The following is a 9,966-nucleotide window of genomic DNA, read 5'->3' as shown; positions in this document are numbered from 1 at the left end:
GCATATGTAGCCTAAGAAAATTGTTGAGATACGCAGGATTATCTTTCAAGAGGAGCCCCCTGCTCCCGCACAACTAGCTAGACAATAGCCTGCACCAGTTGATCCTCATGGCGAGGATGTTAGTGAAAGGTGAGAAGGATCGAAGCTTGCATGCGAGCTATGGCGGCAGAGCAAGAGCAAGAAAGAGAGAGACAAGAAATGGGAACTTCAACAGTTACAATGTGTGACCGGGCCTTCCTTTATTTACTAGTCACTAAAATGAATGTAAAGAATAAAGTGACGTGATGGGCGCCCGCCACCTTCAGTGTGCAGTGGTAGGTACTGTCAGTGTAGTAATACACGGAGCGGCACGGCGGAGGCACCTTTACCCCAACAACCTCCCACTTAAAGGTGAATCTACCCTAGTGAGAGAGAAAAGGGTAGTACAACTGTACATAGGGATGAGGAAAAGGCAACATCTCATCCAACGCCCATCAATCTCCTGAGGAAGGCAAAGCGCTCAATAGTGAGGCTTTTTGTGAGCAGATCTGCAGGATTCTCGTCAGTGGAGATCTTGACAAGGTCAACAGACTTGTCCTCCACGACACCACGTATGAAGTGATACCTCACCTCAATGTGTTTCGTGTTCGCATGGAAGACCGGATTCTTAGCCAACTGAATGGCACTCATAGAATCCGAATGCAGTGTAGGTATAGCATCAATCCCAAGGTTAGCAACTAGACGGCCTAGCCATATGGCCTCCTTGCAAGCCTCAATGGCTGCAACATACTCGGCCTCATTGGGGTAGACAAAGCCGTACACTTCTGAACCCTGGACATCCAAGAGACAGCACCTCCAGCATAGGTGAATACATAGCCAGAAGTGGACTTCATACTATCTGCATGTCCTGCATAATCGGAGTCAGTGTACCCCATGACCCGTGTATCCTGGCTGCCATAGCAAATACACATATCTATTGTGCCCTTCAGGTACCTCATGATACCCTTCACGGCATCCCAATGTTTCCTGCTAGGTGTAGCCATATAGCGTGCCACAACACCAACTGCAAAGGCAATATCTGGACGAGTGGCTATCATGGCATACATCAAACTGCCCATGGCTGAAGCATAAGGGATCTGAGCCATCTCGGCCCTCTGCTCATCTATCTGCGGACAATCGGCCTGTGATACCTTCACATAAGAAGGCAATGGACATCCAATAGGCTTTACGTCCTGCATGCGGAAGCGCTCAAGGACCTTATGAATATACTCCCTCTGTGACAAGTAGAGGAGTCCTTGATGCCTGTCGCGTCTAATGTGCATACCAAGTATGTGAGAGGCATGTCCCAAATCCTTCATCTCAAAGCTCTTCTTCAGCTGAGATTTAAGAGCATCTAGCTCATCATGAGCTTTCCCTGCTATCAGCATATCATCCACATAGAGTACCAAAATAAGCAATGAACCATCACGGCCTTTCTTCGTGTAAAGGCACGGATCCATAGCACTCGTGCTGTAGCCCTGTGACTGCATAAAGGCATCAAACTTATGATACCATTCCCTAGGTGCCTGCTTCAAGCCATAAAGACTTTTCTTCAACTTGCACACTAGGTGCTCCCTGCCAGATTCTGCAAAGCCCTTAGGCTACTCCATATAGATCTCATCATGCAAGTCCCCATGTAAGAAAGTCGTCTTGACATCCATCTGATATAGATCTAAGTCAAGCTGAGCAACCAAAGCCAAGACCAAGTGCAGGGTGGTCATCTTAACCACAGGAGAAAAGACTTCATCAAAGTCTACACCATGCTTCTGCTTAAAACCCTTTGCTACCAGTCTAGCCTTGTATGCCGGCTTGGGGTGTCCAGGGGTACTTTTTAGCTTGTACACCCACTTGCATGACAAAGCCTTCTTGCCCGTAGGCAAGGAAACCAAATCCCAAGTGTCATTCTTATGCAAGGGGTCTATCTCAGACTACATAGCCCTCTCCCAGGAGTGACTATCACCCCTGCGCATAGCCTCATCATAAGTGAAAGGCTCTCCTGCATCTGTAACCAAAACATAATGCATAGAGGGCTGAAATCTATCAGGTGGACGTCTGTCTCTAGCAGATCGTCTCACTGCAAGCTCTGCTACTTGCCCAGTTGCCTGGCCAACACCCTAACCATGAGTATCTGCTGCAGCTGTAGGCTCTCCAACTGGCTGTGCAGGAGCTCTAGGCTCCTCCTGAAAGATCACTCTGTGGATCTCAACCACCTTCTCAGGCTGCCTGTGCATCTTATCTTCATGGAAGACTACATCATGGCTGTGTACTATTTTCCGCGCCTGCGGATCCCATAGGCGATAGCCCATCTCTCCTGAATCACCATAACCAAGAAAGATGCATTTAATGCTCTTTGGATCCAACTTACTCCTCTTGTCCTTGGGCACATGGCAGAATCCCTCGCATCCAAAGACACGGAGATGCGTATAAGAGGGTGGCTTACCAGCCCAAACTTCCTCTACAACCTGGAAATTTAATCCACTTGAAGACGATCGGTTTATGACATGCACTGCCGTACTAACTGCCTCAGCCCAAAAGCTCTGTGGTAGGCCTGCATGGCTAAGCATAGAGCGGACACGCTCCTGAATAGTCCTGTTCATGCGCTTAGCCAAACCATTTTGGGGTGGGGTGTAAGGGGCAGTCAACTAACGCTTAATACCCTTGTCATCACAAAACTGCTCAAAAGCATGTGAGACATATTCTCCCCCATTGTCAGTCCTAAGGCATTTCAGCCTATACCCAGTCTGGTTCTCAACAAGAGCAAGCCAACGTTGAAAGACTGCCAAGACATCAGACTTTTGCTTTATGGGAGAAGCCCACACTTTCCTAGAAAAATCATCAATGAAGGTAACAAAGTACTTCACGCCACCCATAGACATACACGGCATGGGCCCACAAACATCTGAATGCACCAAAGCCAAGGGCTCACTCATGCATGGCCTACCTGATTTCTTATGTGTAGACCTATTCTGCTTACCATAAAGACAATGATCACACGAGTCAAAACGTGCATAGTCCAAAGGCGGAAGATACTGCAAACCTGATAACATTTTCATTCCCTTTAAAGACATATGCCCCAAACGGGCATGCCAAAGTGATACATGTGGGATAGAACCCACTGCCAAAACATGGTCTACAGAAGACCCAGATACAACAAGAGGATAGAGGCTGCCAGCCTTGGCGCCTCTAGCAAGCACAAGTCTGCCTTTGGTAATCTTCCAGGTAGAATCCCCAAAACAGACATGAAACCCTGCATCATCCAACTGTCCTGTAGACATAAGACTGCGCGTAAGCGCAGGTACATGACGTACATCCCTAAGCAAAAAGGAACTGCCAGTGAAAAACTGCAACTGAATATCTTCACATCCCACAATATCAAGAGACCTGTCATCTCCAAGTTTGACTGATCCAGATACAGTACGGTAAGAGTGAAACCACTCATGGTAAGGCGTCACATGGAAGGATGCACCTGAATCCAATAACCAGCACTGTGCATACATACTAGGTGTCTCAGTCAAGTGTGAGGCATCAGAAGAACTAGCTGCAAGTATGAACTCATCACCACCATCGGAATCCTCAGTCTCCGTGACGTTAATTTCCTCAATCTTGACGCTGGACTTCGCAGGTACTATGTTGCGATTAGAGGACTTCTCCTACACTTTCTCTTTCCCCTTATCCTTGTGCTTCTCATTGCGCAACTCATGACACTGTGGTCTGATATGGCCCTTTTTCCCACAATGATGACAAGTGACATTAGCGTTGCGCCCACGCAACTTACTACGCGACTTTCCACGAGATTTAGACCGACCCTTCTGCGAGTCACGGCCACGGCCATGACCACGATCATTCATGTCATTCCTGCCTCTAACTGTCAAAGCATGTGAAATACGAGAGGCATCCAAGTTTTTGCGATTAACCTCTTCCTGCAAAAGAGCACTCTCAACATCATTCAATTTCAGAGTAGCACTAGAGGCACATAGGGCAGTGCGGAATACATCCCATGACTCATTCAGAGTCCCAAGCAAGAAAAGAGGAGTTACTTTCTCTCCAAAGGTGATATCCTGCGAAGTTAGGTTCTTCAGTATAGCATGGAACTGGCTCAAGTGAGCAAACATAGTCGCATTATCCTTTATGCGCAGATCCATAAGCTGCTTCAACCAGTACATCTGGCTCGCCGGACTTTTCTTATCATAAAGATTCTTGATCTTATTCCATAGATCCCATGCACTCTGTGCTTCCTCAAATACATTATAATGTACCTGTTCAGTGAGAGACAATACAATCGTGGACTTGCATAGCTCATCAAGTTCAAGCCAGTCGTCATTGTCCATAGTTTCAGGTTGCTCCCCACTCAACCGAAGTGGCTTAATCTGAGATTTCTGCACCAAGACTTGCCAAATTTGACTCTTCCAATAAGAGTAGTTGGTACCATCCAACTTTGTGATGTTAAATATGGCATTATCAGTCGAAGAGGACGCCATAATACAGGTTGGAAATGCACAGACAATGTAAAACTACTTGCTGTTTTACTGCAGAAAAAGCCCAAAATCCACTGAAATGAGCTCCAAATGGCGAGAAAAGTGTGCCAAAAGATGCTGCCCACTTAGTACTAGATGCGGTACACCAAATCAGGATATTTCAGCATAAAAAATACTGCTCAGTCCACCAATAAATGTTTGCTGTAATAAATTTCAAAACTGCAATAATGAGATCAAACTGTCCCAAAACTGGATCTAATGTCAACTAAACAATGCTAGGTCCAAAGCTGGCATAAAGAGGACAAAGCAAAGCCAAATGACAGTGAAAATACATGAGCATAGCACCGAGAGATGTCAAATAGCATCTACCAGTAAGAGGCACACCCCCAGACAATCTAGGCAAAATGTACTTGCAACTGCCAAAACCTGACACAAATAGGTGTCTGCTCAAAAGAAAGCGGATCCAAAACTGAGACTCAGCTCATAAGCATCCTGTGAACCAATACATATACTCAATGCAACATCCAATTGTCGGAGTATAATCCCAAAGTCTCAATACATCTGTAACTGCTCAATGACATAGGCTGCTCCAATACATGTAACTACTCCAATAGCATGTAGTCCCTGCTCAAGGTCAAGTAAGCATGCAAGATGCTCCCACTGGCACAAAAGGCATACAAACGAGCTCAAGGGCTCAAGCAACCCATTACAAAGTACCAGTGACAAGTGACCAAGTCAATACATCATACGCATCCCAAGAGCATGACATACATGAAGCAACTGATGGAAGCAACCGAGCAATACATAATCCCAAAATAAGATCTATGTCAACTCAATGACATCCGATAGCAACCAAGTAAATGATCAAACTGAGTCGGAAATGCTCAAATACATCCAAGGCAAAGCTCCCAATGTTCGTAAAGCATAAACGAACCAAGCGGCATATATCACGAACCTAAGCATGTAATGTATGAAGCCTAACAGTCAAGCATAGACATGAGGCATAAGCGATCCAAGAGCATGCCAAGTCGGTCCAAATGCTAGTGAATACCAACCAAGATGGAGCTTATGCGTAGCTCAAATACATTCCATAGATTCAAACATGAGCTCAAAGTCGTCCCCAAATGTCAGATACATGATGGCAAATCCCAAAGCATACATCCGGTACCAATAGGTAAGTGACAAAGCATCCAAAGTACCTTCAGCCCACTGTTATTACAGCCAAGTTTGACTGTCAAAACTGAGAAATTTCAGCCAATATTTCAGGCCAAAATCATGGCATAATCATGTGCGTACATTCCCAAGGCACTAGGCATCATGTAGGCCGCATACGAGCATCAAACACGGTAACCGGAGTAGAGTATAAGCATCAAATGCCAATGCCAAGTGTGGCTGCCTTGTTTCCAACACTGTTTAAAACTGAGAACTGAAGTAAAACCCTTCAAACTCTAATGCAATACCTCAAGGGCAAGGCCCTGAAGAAGCCCAACAATGCCGTGAGGGAGCTCAGAAAGTCGGGGAGTGTCGGAAGCTCGGGAGATCGGCTGTGGCTGCTGGGATGGAGACCCAATGCGTGAAGAGAGTCGATGCGAAGGTAGAGAAGCACCGAGTCGAGCTCGTGCAAGAGGAAGCCAAGCTATGATACCAATTGAAAGGTGAGAAGGATCGAAGCTTGCACGCGAGCTATGGCGGGAGAGCAAGAGCAAGAAAGAGAGAGACAAGAAATGGGAACTCCAACAGTCACAATGTGTGACCAGGCCTTCCTTTATTTACTAGTCACTAAAATGAATGTAAAGAATAAAGTGACGTGACGGGCGCCCGCCACCTGCAGTGTGGAGTGGCGGGTACTGTCAGTGTAGTAATACACGGGGCGGCACGGCGGAGGCGCCCTTACCCCAACAGTTAGACATGATGTTAGATAGGATGTTAGATAGGATATTGGACATGCAGCACAGCTTACATTGAGGTGTTCTACTAGAGATATACGACCTTATAACCGCTATAAGCCCTCCATAAATTATGTATTGGTTACAAATGTAGGAGAGCCTATCACCTATGAATGATGCGGCTATGCGTAGGGGTGACAATCACTCTTGGAAGAGACCTATGCAGTCTGAAATTAACTCATTGCATAAGAATAGTATGTGGAATTCGGTTTCCTTGCTTGGTGGCAAGATAGCTTTGCCTTGCAAGTGGGTGTACAAGTTGAAAAGTACCCATGGACACCCCAGGCCAGCATATAAGGCCAATTTGGTAGCAAAGGGTTTCAAGCAGGGACATGGTGTTGACTTTGATGAGGTCTTCTCTCCTATGGTTAAGATGACCACCCTACGCTCGGTATTGGCTTTGGTTTATACAGCTTGACTTGGACATGTATCAGTTGGATGTCAAGATGACTTTCTTACATGGGGACTTGCATGATGAGATTTACATGGAGCAGTCTAAGGGCTTTGTAGAGCCTGGCAAGAAACACCTAGTGTGCAGATTGAGGAAAAGTCTTTATGGCTTGAAGTAGGCACCTAGGGAATGGTATCATAAGTTCAATGCATTTATGCAGTCATAAGGCTACAACCATAATGCTATGGATCCGTGCTTGTGCATAAAGAAAGCCCGTTATGGATCTTTATTGATTTTGGTACTCTATGTGGATGACATGCTTTTGGCAGGGAAAGCTCATGATGAGCTAGATGCTCTTAAATCTCACCTCAAGAAGAGCTTTGAGATGAAAGATCTAGGACATGCCTCTCATATTCTTGGTATGCGCATTATGCATGATAGGCATCAAGGACTACTATATCTATCACAAAGAGAGTACATTCATAAAGTCCTTGAGCGCTTCCGCATGCAAGATGTAAAGCCTATTAGCTATCCATTGCCTTTTCATGTGAATGTATCATAGGCCGATTGTCCATGGACAGATGAGCAAAGGGCCGAGATGGCCAAGATTTCCTATGTATCTGCAATGGGCAATCTTATGTATGCCATGATAGCCACCTATCCATATATTGCTTTTGTAGTTGGTGTTGTGGCACATTATATGGCTACACCTAGCAAGAGGCATTGGGATGTTGTAAAGGGTATCATGAGGTACTTGAAGGGCACTACTGATATATGCATATGCTATGGTGGCAGCCAAGGATACATTAGTTGTGGGATACACTGACTCTGACTATTCAAGTCATGCAGATAGTAAGAAGTCCACCTTTGGCTATGTGTTCACTTTTGCTAGAGGTGTTGTTTCATGGATGTCTAGGGTGCAAAAATGTATTGCTCTTTCTACTTATTACAGAGGCCGAGTATATTGCAACCACTAAGGCTAACAAGGAGGCCATTTGGTTGGGTCGTTTGGTTGCTGACCTTGGTATTGCAGATGCTATCCCTACACTGCATTTGGATTCTATGAATGCTATCCAGCTAGCCAAGAATCCGGCCTTCCATGCGAAGATAAAACACATTGAGGTGAGGTATCACTCCATTTGTGGGGTTGTTGAGGACAAGTCTATTGACCTTGTTAAGATCTCAACTGACCAGAATCCTACAGACTTGCTCAGGAAAAGCCTCTCTACAAAGCGGTTTGCCTTCCTTAGGAAGTTTATGGGCACTTGATGAGATGACGTCTTTCCTCATCCTCTTGTATCTATGTACATGTTGTATCTATGTACATGTTGTACTGTCTTTTTTCTTTTTTTCTTCTCACTCCTCATTGAGGCAGATTCGCCTTTAAGTGGGAGGTTGTTGGGGGTAAAGGCGCCTTCGGCTAGCCGCCCGTGTGCATTACTACACTAATAGTACCCACACCTACACACTACAGGCAGTGGGCACCCATCACTGTCACTTCATTCTTTATTCTTTTAGTGACACTTGAATAAAGGGAAGGTCGGTCACACATTGTGGTTGTTGGAGTTCCCATATTGTGTGTGTCTCTCTCTCTTTCTCTTGCTCCTTGCACCACAGCTCTTGCTCCCGTTCATGCTTCCACTTCAGGGCTCACCTCCCTTCACAAATATGTACTTGTGGGCTAAATTTATGACCTTAGGCAAATATTTCTACATAATATTGCCATTGTAATATTATTCTTAACCTTCATTAAACCAAAAGCATTCTTCACTCCTTGGCAAAGAGATGGTGTGAGCTTGCATACTTTAAAAATATATTTACTAGGTTTTATAGCACCTATAAATTTTTACTTGAGGGTGGCTCCATCGTAGTTCTATAAAAGGGAGCATATGTTAGCCTTTACAAGTTTGTTTGGACTCTCCTCTCTTGGGTGCCATCATGTATACTCCTTGAACTTTGAAACTAGTGATACTTGGTGAGTTCTTGATTGATCTTGAGTGGTTTGACGAATAAGAAAGACTACGAAGATAATGAGATGGAATAGTATACCTTTAAAATTTGAGTGGAGATGGTAATAGTAACTAAAAAAGAGAGCAACGATAATAATGTTGACAAAGGAAAAGTCGGGGGGGGGGGGGGGGGGAGTGGGGGGGGGGATAATTGTAAGGTTGTACATGCATGAATGTGGTAGGCCTTAGTAATAAGGGCTAAAGCTAAAATAGTGGTGAAGAGATAGTGAGAATATGTGAAGATTTGTGTCAGAGATGATGCAATGATTGTGATAATGGTGATGATGGGTGATGATAGGGATAATGATGATGATGAGATGATGGGAGTAGCAGTGGCATAGTTGGCAAAAATGCCAGTGCCTTCACCTCCAATTTCCTCTCTCTCTCTCTCTCTCTCTCTCTCTCTCTCTCTCTCTCTCTCTCTCTCTCTCTCTCTCTCTCTCTCTCTTGCTCTTGCACAGACACTAAACTCACAACTAAGTTGAAAAACCTTGGAGAAGACCCTTCCTCCTATTTATTGATATCCCTCCCCCATTTATGTTGTCATGTTGAGTGCTGCATGGTGGCATCCGTTTGACAAATATGAGGTGAAAAGAACAGGTGCATGCATGCAAGCCTTTCTTTGGGAGAGGGCTTGTGGCTAGTTAAAACCTTTGCTAGTTGTTGGGGAGGAGCAAGCTAAGCAATTGGTCATGAAGGGCAAATAATGGTGGCCTCTTAGTGGGCCATCAAACAACATGTGAGACCAAAATGTTACATATGAAAAGTCAAAGAATTTCCCAAGTCCCAAAATAGCTATCATCTAATGCCATGACTAACTAAATGAAAAACAAACTATAAACAATACACAATTGATGAGTACATAATGATGTCTAAGCTAGATACAATATGGAACTGCTCAAGAGGCACTCTCATCCCAATGTATCTCTTATGGGTCTATTTAGATAGAGAGATTGAGGCGGTGAGGTATGGTCCTCTCATGATGGTATAGAATTCTTTGTATTTGTAGATGATGCCTCTTGTGAGGGCATGGACTAGTTGGGCATAGGCAATGGGCTTTGCATCTCTCTGTGATAGTGTCTAGGGTGATCCCTTGTGGTAGGATTGCCATTTAGTCTAATGAGGGC

The sequence above is a fragment of the Lygodium microphyllum genome, chromosome 17 (assembly GCF_053477565.2).
Source record: "Lygodium microphyllum isolate KBCC chromosome 17, Lygodium_microphyllum_v1.1.10, whole genome shotgun sequence".
In the NCBI taxonomy this organism is placed as follows: domain Eukaryota; kingdom Viridiplantae; phylum Streptophyta; class Polypodiopsida; order Schizaeales; family Lygodiaceae; genus Lygodium; species Lygodium microphyllum.
Note: the sequence above shows the minus strand (reverse complement) of the source record.